Source organism: Girardinichthys multiradiatus, chromosome 8 (assembly GCF_021462225.1).
Source record: "Girardinichthys multiradiatus isolate DD_20200921_A chromosome 8, DD_fGirMul_XY1, whole genome shotgun sequence".
Taxonomy (NCBI): Eukaryota; Metazoa; Chordata; class Actinopteri; order Cyprinodontiformes; family Goodeidae; genus Girardinichthys; species Girardinichthys multiradiatus.
The window spans coordinates 39,864,667-39,883,177 of record NC_061801.1 but is presented as its reverse complement, the minus strand read 5'-3'; the positions used below and the strand labels follow the sequence as shown (position 1 = coordinate 39,883,177).

The following is an 18,511-nucleotide window of genomic DNA, read 5'->3' as shown; positions in this document are numbered from 1 at the left end:
TGCGCCATCCACGCTTATGCATTTTAACCCTTTTATTAATGGTATTTTAAAGGTATGTGTTTGATTCTGATGATAAGCTATAAGCTTCTTTTGTTAGCTTTAACCGCTAACAGCTAAGAACACGTGCTTGCTGCTAAAGATCATTTACCCAAAAAGGTTGTTAGTTTTCAAGCTAGAAAAGTAATATTTCCCTAAATATTATTTTACTAAACTTGATAACTAAGTAAACACCATTAAGCCCCATTTCTCCAGAAAGATTTGGTTCTTATTCAAAATAATATTTCCTTAAATATTGTTTTACTATTTCCTTAATAATATTTCTTTAAATATTATTGTAATAAATAAAGGCAGGAAATTAAATATCGTTGAGAATTAGTCATCCAGAAGGTTGGCTTTATTCAGCAAATCATTCTTTAAAATATTATTTTATTAAAATAATATTTTATCTGATCTTACATTGTGAATGGTTGTCATGATTTTCAATCATCTTTAATCAACTTGTTTATATTGTACATAGCCCATTAGTCTTTGTTATTCTTTAATTCTGCTTGGTAGTTTAGTTGGATTGTTTTAGCAAAGTAAAGACTTTGTTAATTGAAATATGTTTGACTTTGAGTTGACTTATTTTTCTTAATAAATTCTTGTATTTTAAGAAATTGTGTGAATTTATTCCATATATGTGCAGAGTTTATGCTGTTCAATAATGTCAGAGCTCGTCTCACACCTTTCTATTCTGTCCTAATACCATCGCCTTACTGGGCTGGTATTCACAGGACAATCCTTAACAGACTGAAATATTATTTAATAAAATATTAAAGTATTAATATTAAATATTAAATAATATATTCATAATCACAACAATGTTGAGGGCCTGCTTTACAGCCACAGCACCTGGACTCCTTCAGCCCAAAGTATTTTGAATCAAATTTGAGTCCATCTGTCTAACCGCTGACGTTTGGCCCAAACTGGGTCAAACACAACAGTGATTCCAAACACAGCAGCTAATCTACAAGAGAATGGCTGAAAAAGAAAAGAATCAAGGTGCTCCAATGGCCTAGTCAAAGTCAAGACATTAACCTGATTAAAATGCTGAATTATTTCCAAGACTTTAAGTAAGTTTTATTCCACCAGTCATGAAAGTTTTTTAGGAGATCTGCTTATCTTCACCTTTTATACTTCTTCTGTTCAACCAAAAGCCTTGTTCAGGACTGCGGTCGGTCGGTTTTAAACTTATGACTAGTCAGATTTTTATTAGAGCCATAAAACGTTGCTTTTGGCCAAAGGAACAAGGGGGATGTTTCTTTCCAGAAGAGTCTCTTACAGTTTTGATCCATTGTCTATTTCTGATACGTTTCCTATTAATATTAAACTACAATTTTTTGCTTTCATTTTCTAAGGCTGGCCTTAAAAGTTTAAATAATGCTGTTCTTTAGTGTGGCTAATTTTTCTGACTTTCCCCTATTGACTTTATTTCCGATTATATTCATCCAACTATAAACTAGTATGAAGAGACCAGAAGGGATATTTGAACCATGTTTTAGGATTACAGACCCAGGCCCATGAGAACGCTGCATTTATTTTTATATTTTACGTAAGAACATCATGAGACTCAGACTGTGAGAAAATTCATGACTGTTCAGGGGCCAATAATGAAGAGACTCTTATCAGCTCCTAGACAGAGGTGTTATTACACTAAACAGATCACATTACCCTGTTTAAAACTGCTTTTCTATATTTTTCCCTCACACAGTCGCTGCCTGTTCAGCCTGAGCTTACAGACAGCGAGTCACATGTGCAGAAAACTCTGAAATATCACCAAGAAACAGACATCCTGCAGAAACTCCTACCTCTCAGCGGTTCCTCAGATGCTTTAACTGTCAGATCCTGAGGTAAATATGAGGCGTCCACAGCAGCTAACCAGTTAGCCAGGATTTACACCCACCAACTGACTCAGTGGCTGGGCTGGTGGGCGGTGGGAACACTGGGCAGCTGGGAGAATGACTCCCATTCAGCCAGAGGCAGCAGAGCAGAGAGCCACTCCTTCCTCTGAGCAGCTGACTGGCTGTCTGGCTGTGGCGAGCGATGGATGATTGGTTTAATAGCTCTGTTTAACTTCCCGGCTGCCTCTCTGCCTCAGTGACCAACTGGGAATTTGCAGCACCTGGCAAAACTATTCACACCCCTTAAACTTTTGCACATTCTGTCGCGATCCAACTAAAACCACCAGGGTATTTTATTGAGATTTTCTGTGACTGACCAACACAAAGTAGTGCATGTTTTTGTGAAGGGAAGGAAAATGAAATATGGTTTTCAAGAAACAACCTGAAACGTGTCATGCATTTTTCATCACCCCCCCCCATTACTCCAGTGCCTCAAAAGAAAATCTAGAACATCATCAAGAGAATGAAATCTGTAATCTTTCTTCTTTCCTGTATAGTTCAAGCTTTTGAAGTCTTGCCACAAATTCTTTATTCTTTAGATTTAGGTCTGGACTTTGACTAGGCCATTCTACCACCAGAATCTGCTTTGAACTTTCCCATTGTATCTCTGGCTGTATGCTTTGGGTGGTTGTTCTGCAGGAAGGTGAACATCCACCCAAGTCTCAGGTCTTCTGCAGCCTACGGGTTTCCTTCCAGAGTTTTCATCTAACCAGCTTCTCCACAGCATGATGCTGCCACCACTATGTGTCACAGTGATGGTTTTCTGCCACATTTAGCTTTTGCATGAAGATCAAAAAGTTCAAAGTTGATCTTATCTGAGCAGAGCACCTTCTTCCACATGTTTGCCTAATTCTATACCTGTCCTACGTGGCTTCTGGCAAACTGCTAATAGATTTTTCTTCTTTCAACAATGGCTTCCTGCCACTCCCCCATTAGGTTTTTGGAAAGCAAAACTTTAAAATCTTTCTTGAGGAGCCTTGAGATTGACCACAAACCCCAGAACACCTAGCGCAGAACCATCCTGCCTGGAGAAGAACAGTGCGGTATGGAGCAGCCCTTTACTTTGGCTGGCTCCACTCCACTTAGCCTGTGTTGCAACCATTTCCATTTCTGTCTTTTTCCGGCCTGGTACTGGCTTTCTTGGTACCTGCTCGTCAGCAGGTCCCATCTGGGCAGCGCAGGGCCGAAATGTGACGTGGTCAGCCGTATGTTTGGGACATGAGAACGTTTTTGCTAAGGTAGCAGAGAGAAAAACAAGCCGTGGATTTAACCGCAAACCTCAGTGCCAGGAAGATCTCCAAAAAAACTCGAGAGCGATCACTAACATATTAAGAACCACAACGGCCGGAGTGGGTCAAACAGAAAGCCATGGCGGTGGTTGGACATCACCGTTGGAGGACCTGAGTGGTTTTATACTTTGTATGTTTGTACTTGAAACTTGTCTTATTATACTTGTCTTATTATTGTTTAGTAGGCTCACATCAAACCATAAGACAATATGGGTTAATAGAGGCACAGCGCATGTCGCTGACAGCTGGAGGCTTCATGCCATCACTGACTCAATGGAAACACAGCAGCTTTTCTGCAGAGTAGAGTGAGACTGAGCGGAGTAGTGTGGGAACCGTGAATGGACAAGAGACATATGAGAGGAGGAGATGCTCCTGTAGCAGGTGGAAGAAACGGCGACGGAAATCTGCCAGGAAAGGAACTGAGCCAGCACCTCGGGGTTCTACCTAGTTTCACAGAACATCCCCGGCTTAGGTTGACCCTGTTAGTCAGACGTGCCATCAAGGCAGCTCAGAGAAGGGCTTGTCTTTGCAGCTTGATGACTGAAGTGTGTGGTGAAAGACTCTCTGACAGACTCACCATTTAAAACTGTAAAGATTGAGCCAAACAAACAGCTTGGAACTCCTAGTTTCCTCCCTTATTCCTCCCAAGTCACAAAGAAAAGTGGGTCGGTAACTAAACCCACATCAAAGCCCTTTGCTTTCTAACCAACAATCCCAGCACAAAGACCAACTCATGGGCTACTTTGTTTTAGCCTGCAGAACCTTACAAGATAAACCAGTCCAATTAGATCTGAACCAAAATGCCAACCTGTGGATGAGAAGCCGTCTTGACAACCGACTGATTGGCTACCAACTGGGATTTTGATGTTTCCCTCTTTCTTCTCTGCTACTTCCTCTGTTTCTGAGTGTAATGAGAGGGTGAGGCTGAGATGCAGTGAGATGGGACTCTACACACACACACACACACACACACACACACCCACCCTTATCAGCGCTGGGTCGCCTCACGTCATGCTGGTAGAGGAAGCTGAAGTTTGAGTGTAGTAGAGCAGGAAATGAGTAAGAAACGAGGCAGACGAGCTAAACCAGGTAACTTCTGGAAAGGAGGAGGTGACTTCTCTTTCTATTATTATCTCCACCAGATCTTAAAAATGAAAAAGTTGCAAAACACGTCTGTTGAATAACACGTAGCAGTGATTTTAATAAAGAAAAATTACCAAAACCCCAAACCCACTCCGGACTGACAGCCTCTGCAGCCTCATATCTTCCGTTACTGGGAAAATCTGCTGCTTTGCTTTCCCCACTCATCTTTAGAGGTTTTAATGGGATGAAAACAGCCAGAATCAAACTGGATTAAATTAGACTGAATCTGACTATAATTTAACTCTGATGGTGCTGGACTGAATTTTAATGAAACGGATGAAAGGGTTAGGGTAATCTGAATTTATATGAAACTACCTGTACAGATTTACATTTACATTTAATTTCCCTTTGGGATTAATAAAGTATTTTTGAATTGAATTGAGATTATATATATTCAATTTGATTCAAGATTAAATCTGGATCTGGAGCTAGTTAACTGGACAACCAAGCTGTTATTGGTTGAACTGGAGTGCATACAATACATCCTGATTGAGATTTTGAACCAAACCGTGTTGAATTTGATTAAAACTAGATTAATTTGACAATGTAGAGCACTAGTGTGTTTAATTAGGATTTTATGGGATAGACCAACACCAAGGAAAGAATACATTATTTTAATATAATTTAGAGTCAAGAGGTGCATTTGTTTTCAGCACCCCTGATCAGTACCTGATAGAATCGGCTTTCTCTGCAGGTCCAGCTGCCGGACTTCTGGGGTTTGTCTTTACCAATTTGGAACATCTAGTGTCTGACAGCTCAAGCTCAGTCAGATTGGATGGAGAGCATCTGTGGAGATCAGTTTTTAGGTCTTGCTGCAAATTATCAGTTAAAGTTTGGTCTGAACTTTGGCTAGGCCATTTTAACACATGAATATGCATGATCTAAACCACTTCATCGTATCTCAGACTGTATGTTCAGGGTGGTGGTCCTACTGGAAGGTGAACCTCCACCCCAGGTCTTCTGCAGCCTCCAACGTTTATTTAGCTCCATCCATTTTCCCATCAACTCTGACCAGCTTCCCTGTCTCTCCTGAAGAAAAGCATCCCCCAGCATGATGCTGCCACCACCATGTTTGACCACCCCAGTAATCCCCTTTTGGATTGACTCTATTTACCAGTTAGGTGATTTCTAAAGATAAAAGCTTTTTCTGGATTTTATTTAGGCGTATTGCATTAAAAGGGGCTAAATAGAAATTAACTGATTTTTCTAAATTTGATTTGTAAAAGAATTTAAACTATAAATCATGTTTCTTTCACTTCAAAAACGAAGCACTTTATTGTGTTCGTGTGTCTTAGGGCTTCTACAATATCAATATAGCAAAGAACTGCTTACATTACAACAAATAGCTTTTAACTATTAAAAGGTGATGCATTCAGGGTCCATTTGCCAGGAATATAATCTGGTGACACGTGTTTAAAATGGTTTAGGAGGGAAAATGGTGGAAAGGTGATAAAATCATGAAGAAGAGCATGTTTAATACTGTATGTTTGCAATGAATCTAAAGCAGAAAGGCATTACCGCTGTTAAGTATTTTATTATATTTCACAAGTCATAATGATATTCACCAATATTATCCAGTGTTTCCCTGATATCATGCAACCTTAGTCTAATACATAAAATCATAACATAATGCGTTAAAGTTTGGGTTTGTAATGTGACAAAATGTGGAAAACTTTAAGGTCTATAAATTCTTCTGCAGGGTACTGTGGTGTTAGAGCAGCAGGCACCTACTTCAAACCCAGTAAGAGGCCCAGTTCTGAGTTATTGTTGCTAGACAATGCTAACTTAATGTTACATTTTCATTAGATTATATACATTTTAATCCTGACTTGAGTGTGCAAACAGAAGTATTGACCTATCTGAAAGTACTTGGATCTGATGGGAAGGCAACATTGACAGGATCAGATCGAAAACGTATTGAGCACAAGCTGATGAAGGACATCCGGACCAGATGAAGCTGCAGCGAGAGAGGACACATCCCTCAGATCAATACACACTTTTTATTTTTATCTTCACGTGTTTTATGCATTTACCCTGAAACACATTTTAAATCATGCCACAGCATAAAAACAGCAACACTTCCAATCCCTTGTCTCTGATTGGATGATCGTCTAAAGGGCAGCTGGGTCAAACCAACATCTGAAACCCCAACATAAAACATTACATTGATGCAAGAGAATGACAGCAATTCCCACAATTCCCAGTGAACCAAAGAGAAGCTCTAAAAAATTAATTAGTTGTATAGTGGATGTGTCTCTGTTGCTTTGAACAAAGATGCAGGGCTGTGACAGAGCCGGGGATGATATAAACCCGGTTCATAATGAGGCTCACAGCAGACAGCAGTTTAACAGGGATCACTGGGCTGTAATTACTGCCGTTAGTGTTGACATCATCATTTGACGGGTGGAAATCAAAGGGTGTCTTCCCAAAATAAAACAATCTCGGGCCAAAATTCATCTGCCTGATCAAATTAAAGTCAAACTTTCCATCAGAGATTCAACAAGGAAGGCATATTCCACACAAAAGGACTTCTTCTGCTGGTAGAATGCATCAATAAGTTGATCATCACCAGTTTGAGCACCTCTACAGGCGTAGGAGACAAATGAGACCGAAGTAGACATGTTTGGCCGTGATGCACAGCACCACGTTTGGAGAAAACCAGACACTATAAAGTCAGTGATGGAGGGAATTGGAGGCCCGGCTCCGCGCTGTTGAAAAACCAGCAGATAGCCGAGGCCCCTTAGCCAGCGTGGAGCCACCCAGGGTAGCTCCCCGTAGCAGTCCTCCAGCAGAGCCCGCGCAGCCGGGCTCTCAGGCCAGCTGGGTGACGGTACGTAGAAAGCATAGTCCTAGATCCCAGCCCACAGGTCACCACCAACCCGTCTGCGTTTCTAACAGATTTTCCCCGCTCAGCGACACACCCGCTGAGAAGCCGACTCTGGTAATTGGCAGCTCCATAGTCAGAAACGTGGCACTAGAGACACCAGCGACCATAGTCAAATGTCTGCCAGGGGCCAGAACGGGCGACATTAAATCATACCTGAAACTGCTGGCTAAGGATAAGATTGTTATTCACGCTGGCAGTAATGACACCCGGTTACGTCAATCGGAGGTCACCAAAGTTAGCGTTGCTTCGGTGTGTAAGTTTGCCAAAACAATGTCAGACTTCGTCATTTTCTCTGGTCCCCTCCCCAATTTAACCAGTGACGACATGTTAAGCCGCATGCTTTCATTCAACCGCTGGCTGTCTAGGTGGTGTCCAGAAAACAATGTGGGTTACATTGATAACTGCCGAACATTTTGGGGAAAACCTGGTCTGATCCGGAGAGACGGCATCCATCCCACTTCTTTCTAGGAATTTGGCAGAATTTATTAGTTCTCCAAAACTCTGACAACCCAGGGTTCAGACCAGGAAGCAGGGTCGTAGTTTAACACTCCTCTCTGCAGCTTCTGTACTGCTACCCACCCATTACCCTATTAAGACAGTGTCTCGCCCACGGCCAAAATTGAATAGGTTAAAAAATAATCTAAAAAGGAGGAAATCAGGAAAATCTCATAAAAATAAACAACTCAGACCAAAAAGAAAAATAAAACAATTAAATGTTGCTTACTGAACATAAGATCTCTCTCTTCAAAGACATTGCTAGTTAGTGACCTGATTTGTGACAATCACATTGATTTATTTTGCCTCAAAGAAACGTGGCTGCAGCAAGAGGATTATGTTACTATAAATGAATCAACTCCTACTAATTATTTAAATTTTCACATTCCTCGAAATACTGGGTGAGGAGGAGTAGCAACTATCTTTCAGTCGGATTTATTGATTAGCCCCAGACCAATCAATAGCTACAACTCTTTTGAATATTTAATCCTTAGTTTTCCTCATCCAAATTGTAAAGCACTAAAACCTCTTCTGTTTGTTGTTTTGTACCGTCCACCAGGCCCTTACTCTCAATTTTTAGATCAGTTTTCAGACCTGTTATCTGACTTAGTGTTAAATACAGATAAAGTTATTATAGTGGGGGATTTTAACATTCATGTAGACGCTGAAAGTGATAGCCTAAATATAGCGTTTAATGCTATCTTAGACTCAATTGGCTTTGATCAAAACATTAACAAACCTACCCACCTTTGTCTTCATTCTCTGGACCTTGTGCTGACATATGGCATTGAGTGTAAAGACATTATATTTTCTCATAACCCTGTCCTGTCTGACCATTTCTTAGTAACCTTTGAGTTTAATTTAACCGAGTACTCCACACCTGAAAGAAAATTTCATTATAGTAGATCATTATCAGGCGATGCTGTAACAACCTTTAAAGAATCTGTTCCACTTTTGATTTCCTCATTATCACTGAAAAGCACAGTGGAGGGCAATCGTTTTGTTTTTGCCCCATCACAAATTGATTCTTTTGTTCATAGTGTTACTTCATCATTGCTTGATGCATTAGACAATGCAGCCCCCTTGAAAAAGAAGGCAATCATTCATAGAAGACAGGCTCCTTGGTTTAATTCAGAGCTGCATACTTTAAAGCGCAATGTTAGAAAATTGGAGAGAAAATGGCGCTCTACACACCTAGAGGATTCCTACTTAATCTGGAAAAATAGCCTACTGTTGTATAAAAAGACACTTCGCCAAGCTAGAACATCTTATTTCTCATCATTAATAGAAGAGAACAAGAATAATCCTAGGTTTCTCTTTAGTACAGTTGCTAAACTTACACAGAGTCATAGCTCTGTTGAGCCATCCATTCCCTTAGCTCTCAGCAGTCATGACTTTATGGGATTCTTCTTAAATAAAATTGATTCTATTAAAAAGAAAATATTTGACATACTCCCGAAGATGATTACTTCATCCTCAGCAAGTGAGACAACATTGGAAATAACTGCAGAACCTGATCTGTGTTTGGACTGTTTTGATCCTGTGAAGCTTCCTGAGTTATCAGAAATATTAGCTTCATCTAAACCTTCAACTTGTATGTTAGACCCAATCCCAACCAAATTATTTAAGGAAATGTTCCCTCTGATTACCAGCCCCATTTTAGATAGGATTAATCTATCTTTAGTAAATGGATCAGAACCACAGGCTTTTAAGGTAGCTGTAATTAAACCTTTACTTAAGAAACCTTCGCTTGATCGAGATGACTTAAAAAATTACAGACCTATATCCAATCTTCCATTCTTTTCTAAAATTCTTGAGAAAATAGTTTCTAATCAAATGTGTGAACATTTATACAGCAATGACCTGTTTGAAGAGTTTCAGTCAGGTTTCAGAGCTCATCATAGCACAGAAACAGCTCTGCTGAAAGTCACTAATGATATTCTTATGGCCTCAGATAATGGACTTGTGTCTGTTCTGGTTCTGTTAGATCTCAGTGCTGCATTTGATCCAGTCGACCATAATATTCTCTTAAAAAGGCTGGAATATGCTGTAGGGATCAGGGGAACAGCGCTAGGCTGGTTTAAATCGTATCTGTCTGACAGATTCCAGTTTGTTCATGTAAATGATAAATCATCTTTAAACTCCAGGGTTAATTGTGGAGTACCACAGGGTTCAGTACTTGGGCCAATTCTCTTTACTATATATATATATGCTTCCAATAGGTCAAATTATCAGGCAGCATAGGATGAATTTTCACCGTTACACTGATGATACTCAGCTTTACTTATCCATAAATCCTGATGAGCCCAACCAGTTAGATAGACTACAAGCATGTCTTGAAGATATAAAAACTTGGATGACTTTAAATTTTCTGCTTCTAAATTCAGACAAGACAGAAGTTGTTGTCTTTGGACCGGAGTCTTTAAAAAAGAAACTGCTTAGTCAATCATTTAACCTGGATGGCATTAAATTGACCCCCAGTAATAAAGTAAAAAACCTTGGTGTTAACTTTGACTAGGACATGTAATTTAAATCCCATATTAAACAGGTTTCTAGGATTTCCTTCTTTCACCTCCGGAACATTGCCAAAATTAGAAATATCCTGTCCAGGAGTGATGCTGAAAAACTAGTCCATGCATTTATTACTTCAAGGCTGGACTATTGTAATTCTTTACTATCAGGATGTCCACAAAATGCAGTTAAAAGCCTTCAGCTGATTCAAAATGCTGCAGCAAGAGTTCTGATGAAAATTAAAAAGAGAGATCATATTTCTCCTATTTTAGCTTCCCTTCATTGGCTCCCTGTTAAATCCAGAATAGAATTTAAAATTCTCCTCCTCACATATAAAGCCCTTAATGATCTAGCTCCATCATACATCAGAGATCTGATTGGTCCATATGTTCCTAACAGAGCACTTTGTTCTCAGACTGCAGGTTTACTGGTGGTTCCTAGAGTCTCTAGAAGTAGAATGGGAGGCAGATCCTTTAGTTATCAGGCTCCTCTCCTGTGGAACCAGCTCCCAGTTTTAGTCCGTGAGGCAGACACCCTGTCTACTTTTAAGGCTAGGCTTAAAACTTTCCTTTTTGATAAAGCTTATAGTTAGAGTGGCTTAGGTTATCTTGAGCTATCTCTGTAGTTATGCTGCTATAGGCTTATGCTGCTTGAGAACATAATGACCACTTTCACCCTCTTCGCTACATTTTCACACTACTCTCCAATTTTGCATTATTTGCTGTTATTTCAGCTTTTAACTTTATGTTCTCCCTCTTTTCTCTTCCTAGAAGCTACACCTGGCCTGACTCTGTGTCTACCTGTGACACCTTTCTGGAGAGAAGCATCATCCAAGCTTCTGCTGGCAACCACTTAATGCTCACCTTCTACAGATGATCCACATGGCCCTGCCTTTCAGTGTTTAACCCTTTCTCTCTCCTAGACATGGCTACTGACTGAGCTTCTACTGTAACTAACTCTATGTGCTCTCTTTCAGACTCTAACCTTGAAAACTGGCTCAGAGTTTATCTGTTCTTTCTTTCTAGATGAAACAACTAAGGGAGCTACATCCATTAACATTTACCTTTCCTTGCCATAGAAAGTACTCCTGGATCAGTGCTTCTTTGTTCTCTTTGTGTCTCTGCTCTGTTCTCTCAAACCCCCAGAGTGACTGGATGCAATCTGCTGGGTTTCCTTAGACAGATAACCTTTTTTATCCAATTTGAATAAATAACTGAATCTGACTGCACTGTTCAATGGTTACGATCAATTGGAATGTATGAACCTGACTTTTGTGAAGTGTCTTGAGACGACATGTGTTGTGAATTGGCGCTATATAAATAAACTGAATTGAATTGAACAATAAAAAGGATTTTATAAAATCATCAGAGGCTATAATCTATCCCTAATGTAATCCGATCTAAACAATAAAACTGACCCACTTCCAAATAGGCTACTTTCTTAAAATCAGCTACAATTAGTATTGCAGATAGCCCACAATAATACCTGGAAAAATAAACCGTGTATTTATTGATGCTGTTATCACACCAACAGCTGAAAATAGCTTAAAACAACAAAAGCAACAATCATCATACCATCAGTTTTTGTTTGCAGCAAAAATCATCAGTTTATCATTAAAACGATCAATTATGAGTCCATCTGTCCAACAGCAAAAGCCTGGCCCAAACCAGGTCATCAACAGGACAATGATCCAAAACACAGCAACAGAACGGCTGAAAAACAACAGAATCAAGGTGTTGAAATGGCCTAGTCAAAGTCCAGACATCAACCTAATTGAAATGCTGTTGTGGGACCATCAGAGAACTGTGCAGAAACAAAAGTCTGGAAACCTCAATGATCTGAAGCAAAGCTGGAAGAAGAATGACGCGAGAGACTGATAAATGAGAGACTGACAGGAAATCTGCTACAAGCTGTGACATCTGCAGCCGGTTTTGTGTCATTTTTGCCCAGGGTTATTATATCGTTCCTATAATAACGATGAGTCTGTGCCTAGTGAAGAAGTACATTGTCTGAACTCTGGGATCAGATGATGTTGCTAGATCCAAAAGCAATGACAGCCACGTTTCACAACAATACCCAGTAAACTCCTTGTCTACCGTTTTTCCATTTAATGATCGGAAATATTCCTGCCATAAATCCATAATACAAGTTTTCCAAGTTAAACCTTTCAGAAACCCATTATTCTGCTTGACAAACATTTGGTTTTATTACTAAAGAAAAAGCTGTGTTTCAGAGACCTGCAATTCAGTTGTTACAAGCCCAAAATCTCATTCAGATGCCACAGTTCAAGCAAATCTAATTGTTTCTTGCACTGAGAAAGCATTTGGCAAACTAAGACTTGAATAAAATTTGTTTTATCTCTAGAAATGTGATGTATTTCCACTGGAAGCACTCTGCGTGGGTGTGGAGGATTAAGTTAAGATCATTGTGGATCATGCAAAGCAGGGAAGAAAAATACAGATGGAATAATTAGGATATGAATCAAGGAGAGTTTTAACAGCTCTACCTGCTGTTACATCACTCTGCAGTTTTTAGACACGTTTGTGAATAAATCTGGAGTTGGGAAGTTAAAGTTCTAATGAAAATAATCAAAGCTGTAGATCAACACAATCTGGCAAACAAAAGGATCTTCAGCAACTCTTCAGGAGGACAAATAAAAAACCTCTTCAGAGTTAAAGATGATGTAAAGAAATGTAGCAAACAAAACAAGGATCAAAATGTGTTGAAGTGAAATGACCTGCAGACTCTGTCAGTTAGGTATGAGCTGAGCAGAAGGAATGTCCTCTCCTAATTAGACCAATTTACCATCATCCAAACCAAGATGCTCTAATAGAAGGAGCAAACCTGAAAACAGGCTAACTCAGATGTGTCTGAACCTATACATATACCTCCATTATGAGTGAATGTAACCTGGAAGTGTACTTTCTGCTTTGTGTAAATTAGATGCAAAGTTTTATTTAAACAAACAGGTGAGCGAGGCAAGGTAAGATCTTAGGATTGTACCATTCCAGCCAGGTAATTCACATCTTGACAAATGACTTCTAGAATGGATTTCTTTACTTTTATTCTGGATGAACAAACATTAAATATAAAAACAACTGTATGAAATACAAACTTTGTCAAAAAAGATGCAAAAAAAGCAAGTGGCTCTGACAGTATTAAAAGTCAGATGTATCAATGCCAAAATATCTAAATTAATTAGAGCAAATTTGATGTGAAGTTTGTAATGACAGCTTCATGCTATGAGTGAGCACAGCAGCCTCTCACAGAGGAAAACAAGCATTACATAAACAGTTCAGGCATGTTGCAGCAAGCCATGTACCAGTTAGTGCTCAAATTGTTTTCAGCTGGAACAACCAACTCGTTAGTCAAGGCAATGCACACGAGTTAGCAGAATAGCAAACAATGATTTAAAGAAAATGTTTTGTTTTCTGTCAAATAAACACTGCAAGAAACAGGTAATTGCTGGGAACAAAATGAAGGGATTTCTACTTAACTTGGATGGGAATTGTTGAATAGTTGTGGCCTGAAAAGTTAACAAATTCAATTTTGGTGATATTTTGAATTGCAAACACTCTTACTACCACAAGGTGGGAGCAATGCACCAGCTACAGACAAAGAAGCCTCACAGGTATATGCAGGTATAGGATGAGTTTTTGAATATCTAACATTATGTTAATACCTCCGACACATTTTTGTATATCTGCCTATTGTTTCAGTTTTGTAGGAAGATAAACTAACGCTCCTGCATTTCCTTTCCATGCATTTAACTCTCAACATAATTTAATCACCAGGTAAGTAAAGCTGCTAGAAAGTTTTCATATATTTGAAAAACTGCACGCCATTTAACACTATGAAAAAGCTCCATCTACACTAACATTCAACATTCAACAACTTAAGGATGCTGGCTGTTTGAAACTAAAAGTGAAACTGATGGCATGGCCTACTTTCTGATTAATTTGTTATTTATTATCTTACCACTATGGGGAGCTCATTGAAATGTCATCGCTAGAAGGTCAGCTGTTCTTTAAATATGGAAATTTAAAAAATGCAACACAGCAAATGTAGCGTAACCCATCCTGACGAAGTTAAACGCTGAATCCCACATCACCAATCCACCAATTAGAATAGGAGAGAATCACAAGCAACAGTTACACTTCCAAGACATGATAGGGCTTGATGTACCACAACGTCTGCTTAATTTCCACATGTGTAGTCCCAGTAATAGACGTTTTTCATCACACCAACAGACATGCTAAGATGGGAAACAATTGACAGCAGAGAAACAGATGGTTTCCAGTAAGCCTGATAAATACCAACACTGCCTTCTCTCTCCTTATAATGGGTTTTCCACCTTTACTGCTTTGTTTAGAGCTGTGATAATAAGCGTTAGGAAAAATAAATAGAAAGATGATCATGCCTGTGAAAGGGTTAATTTAAAAAATGAAAAGTGTTTTTTCTGGAATATCACACCTTGCTTCATATCCATATGGACACAGATGTTTTTCTATAGAAATTAGTTCAAACTTAACGACGCAAAACAGTTAAGGTTAAATAAAAAAGACGTATTTGTCAGTACAACATGAAGTAACTATAGGTGAGACACTGCTTGCTCAACAGCAGTTATGGTTTTGGACATGGGCCATATTGGCAGTTGCCTAGGGGGGCATTAGGAAATAGGGCACAGGAGCATCAAATAAAAAATAAAAGTAGCTTTCTTTATTTCTGTCAGTTCCACGATGAAGATGTTGTCCCAGCAAGATCTGGAAAAACTTCCTTGCATTTATTTTTAGTGGAATTGATTTTTGCAACATCTTTTCACAGGTCTGCCTAATAGTGCGTTCACACCGAACGCGGATTCTGCGAATATTTCGCATCCTTTGTGTGCTTTTTCCCGCTTGACATTCTGCGTGAACTCCACGTTGCCAAATGGCAACAAGCGGCAACACCTCGCCACGTCATCAAATAGGAGGAGCTTCCTTCTGCTGCTTGCTGGTTTCAACTGAACATGGCAGACATGGATTTCACGGACCTAATTACAGTGTTTTACCTGTGGAGAGCCGAAAAACGCCGCCGACGTCCCTGTGTTCACCAGATTCTTCAGGGACGGGAACACTTCGGAGATTACCACCACCTACTCCAGGAGCTGCGTCTGGATGACGGTCGATTTCAGCGGTACTTCCGTCTATCCAGGACCCAGTTCGAAGATCTGCTGTCCCGCGATGGGAGACGAATTGGCCTCTGGGACACCAACAACCGGAACGCCTGTCCATCTGTCTTCGGTGAGTAAATAAATCTCAGCTCAATAAAAAAAACAGCCGATTTTTAATGTCCACATCTCCTAAATATAACATATTTTTGCCTAAACATAACCAGACCAGGTCCTTTCTGTACTAGTCTCGGTAAAAGTAATTAGTTGAGTCATATAACTCTGGATTACCGCACACCGCCACTATGATCTGGTCCTCCATCTTCACTGACAACCGCTTCTTCTCCGTTGTGGTCTTTCACCCAACGTCCCAGGCACATCCAGTCCCTGATTTGTTGACGAGACACGAATTTTGGAAAAAGTTCAGATTTTTCAACTCGTCCATCGCTCTCGCTCCGCTACCGCTTCGCGTGCCTTCCGCACCACGTCCTTCGTCTCCTTCGCACCGCCTCGCACTGCTCCGCTCCTGAACACGCCTCTAACATGTAAATCGGCCGCTCCTATCGCAGAATCCGCGTTCGGTGTGAACGCACCATAAAATGTCCATCAGACAGCTGCCGCTGATCCAGAACGCTGCTACTAGTGTCCTCACTAGAACTAAGAAGATAGAGAACATCAGCTCGGTTCTAAAGACCTTCCACTGGCTCCCTTGACCTCAGAGAGTAGACTTTAAAATACTTCTGTTTATAAATCACTGAATAGCTTAGCACTAAAATACAGTAAAGATCTACTGCTGTTGTATGAACCTTCCAGACCACTCGGGTCTTCAGGTTCCAGTCTATTCTGCATCCCCAGAACCAGAACCAAACATGGAGAAGCCACATTCAGTTCTTCTGCTCCACTAATCTGGAACAAACTTCCAAAAACTGCAGAGATGCTGAATTCCTGAGTTCTTTAAAATTAAGTTTAAAAACCCATTTATTTTATTCCCCTCCTTGAACCGTCACCTTAACGTGGTGGAGGGGTTTGAGTGCTCAAATGATCCTAGAGGCTATGTTGTCTGGGGCCTAAATGCCCCTGGTAGGGTCTCCGATGGCAAACAGGCTCTAGGTGATGGGTCAGACAAAGAATGGTTCAAGAACCCCTCATGAAGAACAAAATATCGAGGCACGTGACGTCGCCCGGTACGGCGGAGCCGGGGTCCCACCCTGGAGCCAGGCCTGGGGTCGGGACTCGTCGGAGAGCGCCTGGTGGTTGGGTTGCTTGGACACTTGGAGAGGCGTGATCGGGAGGAATGGCCTCCCCGTTCTGAATCCGAGTGGTGTTTTGTTATTGGACTTCTGTGCTAGTCACGGATTGTCCATAACGAACACCATGTTCAAACATAAGGGTGTCCATCAGTGCACTTGGCACCAGGACACCCTAGGCAGGAGGTCGATGATCAACTTTGTTGTCGTATCATCAGACCTTCGGCCGCATGTTTTGGACACTCGGGTGAAGAGAGGGGCTGAGCTGTCCACTGATCATCACCTGGTGGTGAGTTGGATCCGCTGGAGGAGGAGAAAGCCAGACAGACTTGGCAGGCCCAAGCGCATAGTGAGGGTCTGCTGGGAACGCCTGGCGGAGCCCTCGGCCAGGGATGTATTCAACTCCCACCTCCGGGAGAGCTTCGACCAGATCCCGGGGGATGTTGGAGACATAGAGTCCGAGTGGACCATGTTCTCCGCATCTATTGTCGATGCTGCTGCCCATAGCTGCAGCCGTAAGGTCTGCGGTGCCTGTCGTGGCGGCAATCCCAGAACCCGGTGGTGGACACTGGCAGTAAGGGATGCTGTTAAGCTGAAGAAGGAGTCCTATCGGCTGTGGTTGGCTTGTGGGACTCCTGAGGCGGCTGATGGGTACCGTGAGGCCAAGCGTGCTGCGGCCCGGGCTGTGGCAGAGGTAAAAACACGGGCCTGGGAAGAGTTCGGTGAGGCCATGGAGAAGGACTACCGGTTGGCCTCGAAGCGATTCTGGCAAACCGTCCGGCGCCTCAGGAGGGGGAAGCAGTGCTTTGCCAACACTGTTTATAGTGGGGGCGGGAGACTGCTGACCTCGACTGAGGACATTATCGGGCGGTGGAAGGAGTACTTCGAGGATCTCCTCAATCCTGCCATCACGCATTCCTTGGTGGAAACAGAGGCTGGGGACTCGGGGTTGGACTCTTTCATCACCCAGGCTGAAGTCACCGAGGTGGTTAAAAAGCTCCGCGGTGGCAAGGCTTCGGGGATGGATGAGATCCGCCCTGAGTACCTCAAGTCTCTGGATGTTGTAGGGCTATCATGGTTGACACGCCTCTTCAACATTGCGTGGCGGTCGGGGACAGTGCCTCTGGACTGGCAGACTGGGGTGGTGGTCCCCCATTATAAGAAGGGGGACCGGAGGGTGTGTTCCAACTACAGGGGGATCACCCTCCTCAGCCTCCCTGGTAAGGCCTACGCCAGGGTATTGGAGAGGAGAGTCCGACCGATAGTCGAACCTCGGCTTCAGGAGGAACAGTGTGGTTTTCTTCCCAGCCGTGGAACACTGGACCAGCTCTATACCCTCTACAGGGCGCTCGAGGGTTCATGGAAGTTTGCCCAACCGGTTCACATGTGTTTTGTGGACCTGGAGAAGGCATTCGACTGTGTCCCTCGGGATGCCCTGTGGGGGGTGCTCCAGGAGTATGGAATCGGGGGCCCATTATTAGGGGCCATCCGGTCCCTGTACGAGCGGAGCAGGAGTTTGGTCCGCATTGCCGGCACTAAGTCAGACCTGTTCCCAGTGCATGTTGGACTCCGGCAGGGCTGCCCTTTGTCGCCGGTCCTGTTCATAACTTTTATGGACAGGATTTCTAGACGCAGCCAAGGGCCGGAGGGGGTCGGGATTGGGGACCAGTGGATTTCGTCTCTTCTTTTTGCGGATGACGTGGTCCTGCTGGCCCCCTCTAGCCAAGACCTACAGCATGCGCTGTGGCGGTTCGCAGCCGAGTGTGAAGCGGCTGGGATGAGGATCAGCTCCTCCAAGTCCGAGGCCATGGTACTCGACCGGAAAAGGGTGGCTTGTCCTCTTCAGGTTG

General features: G+C 42.0%; 1 protein-coding gene across 6 annotated transcripts in view; it reads right to left on the bottom strand.

The window, feature by feature from the left end:
* Positions 1–18,511, bottom strand: part of rab27b (RAB27B, member RAS oncogene family) — a 74,767-nt gene that overhangs the window by 38,439 nt on the left and 17,817 nt on the right. The window contains exon 1 of one of the 6 annotated variants that reach the window (XM_047372482.1): positions 1,848–2,021. The exons of the other annotated variants lie outside the window; for them this stretch is intronic. The gene's annotated coding sequence lies outside the window, so the exon portion shown is untranslated. Of the gene's footprint in view, positions 1–1,847; positions 2,022–18,511 lie in introns of those variants that run through there. 6 annotated transcript variants of the gene reach the window in all.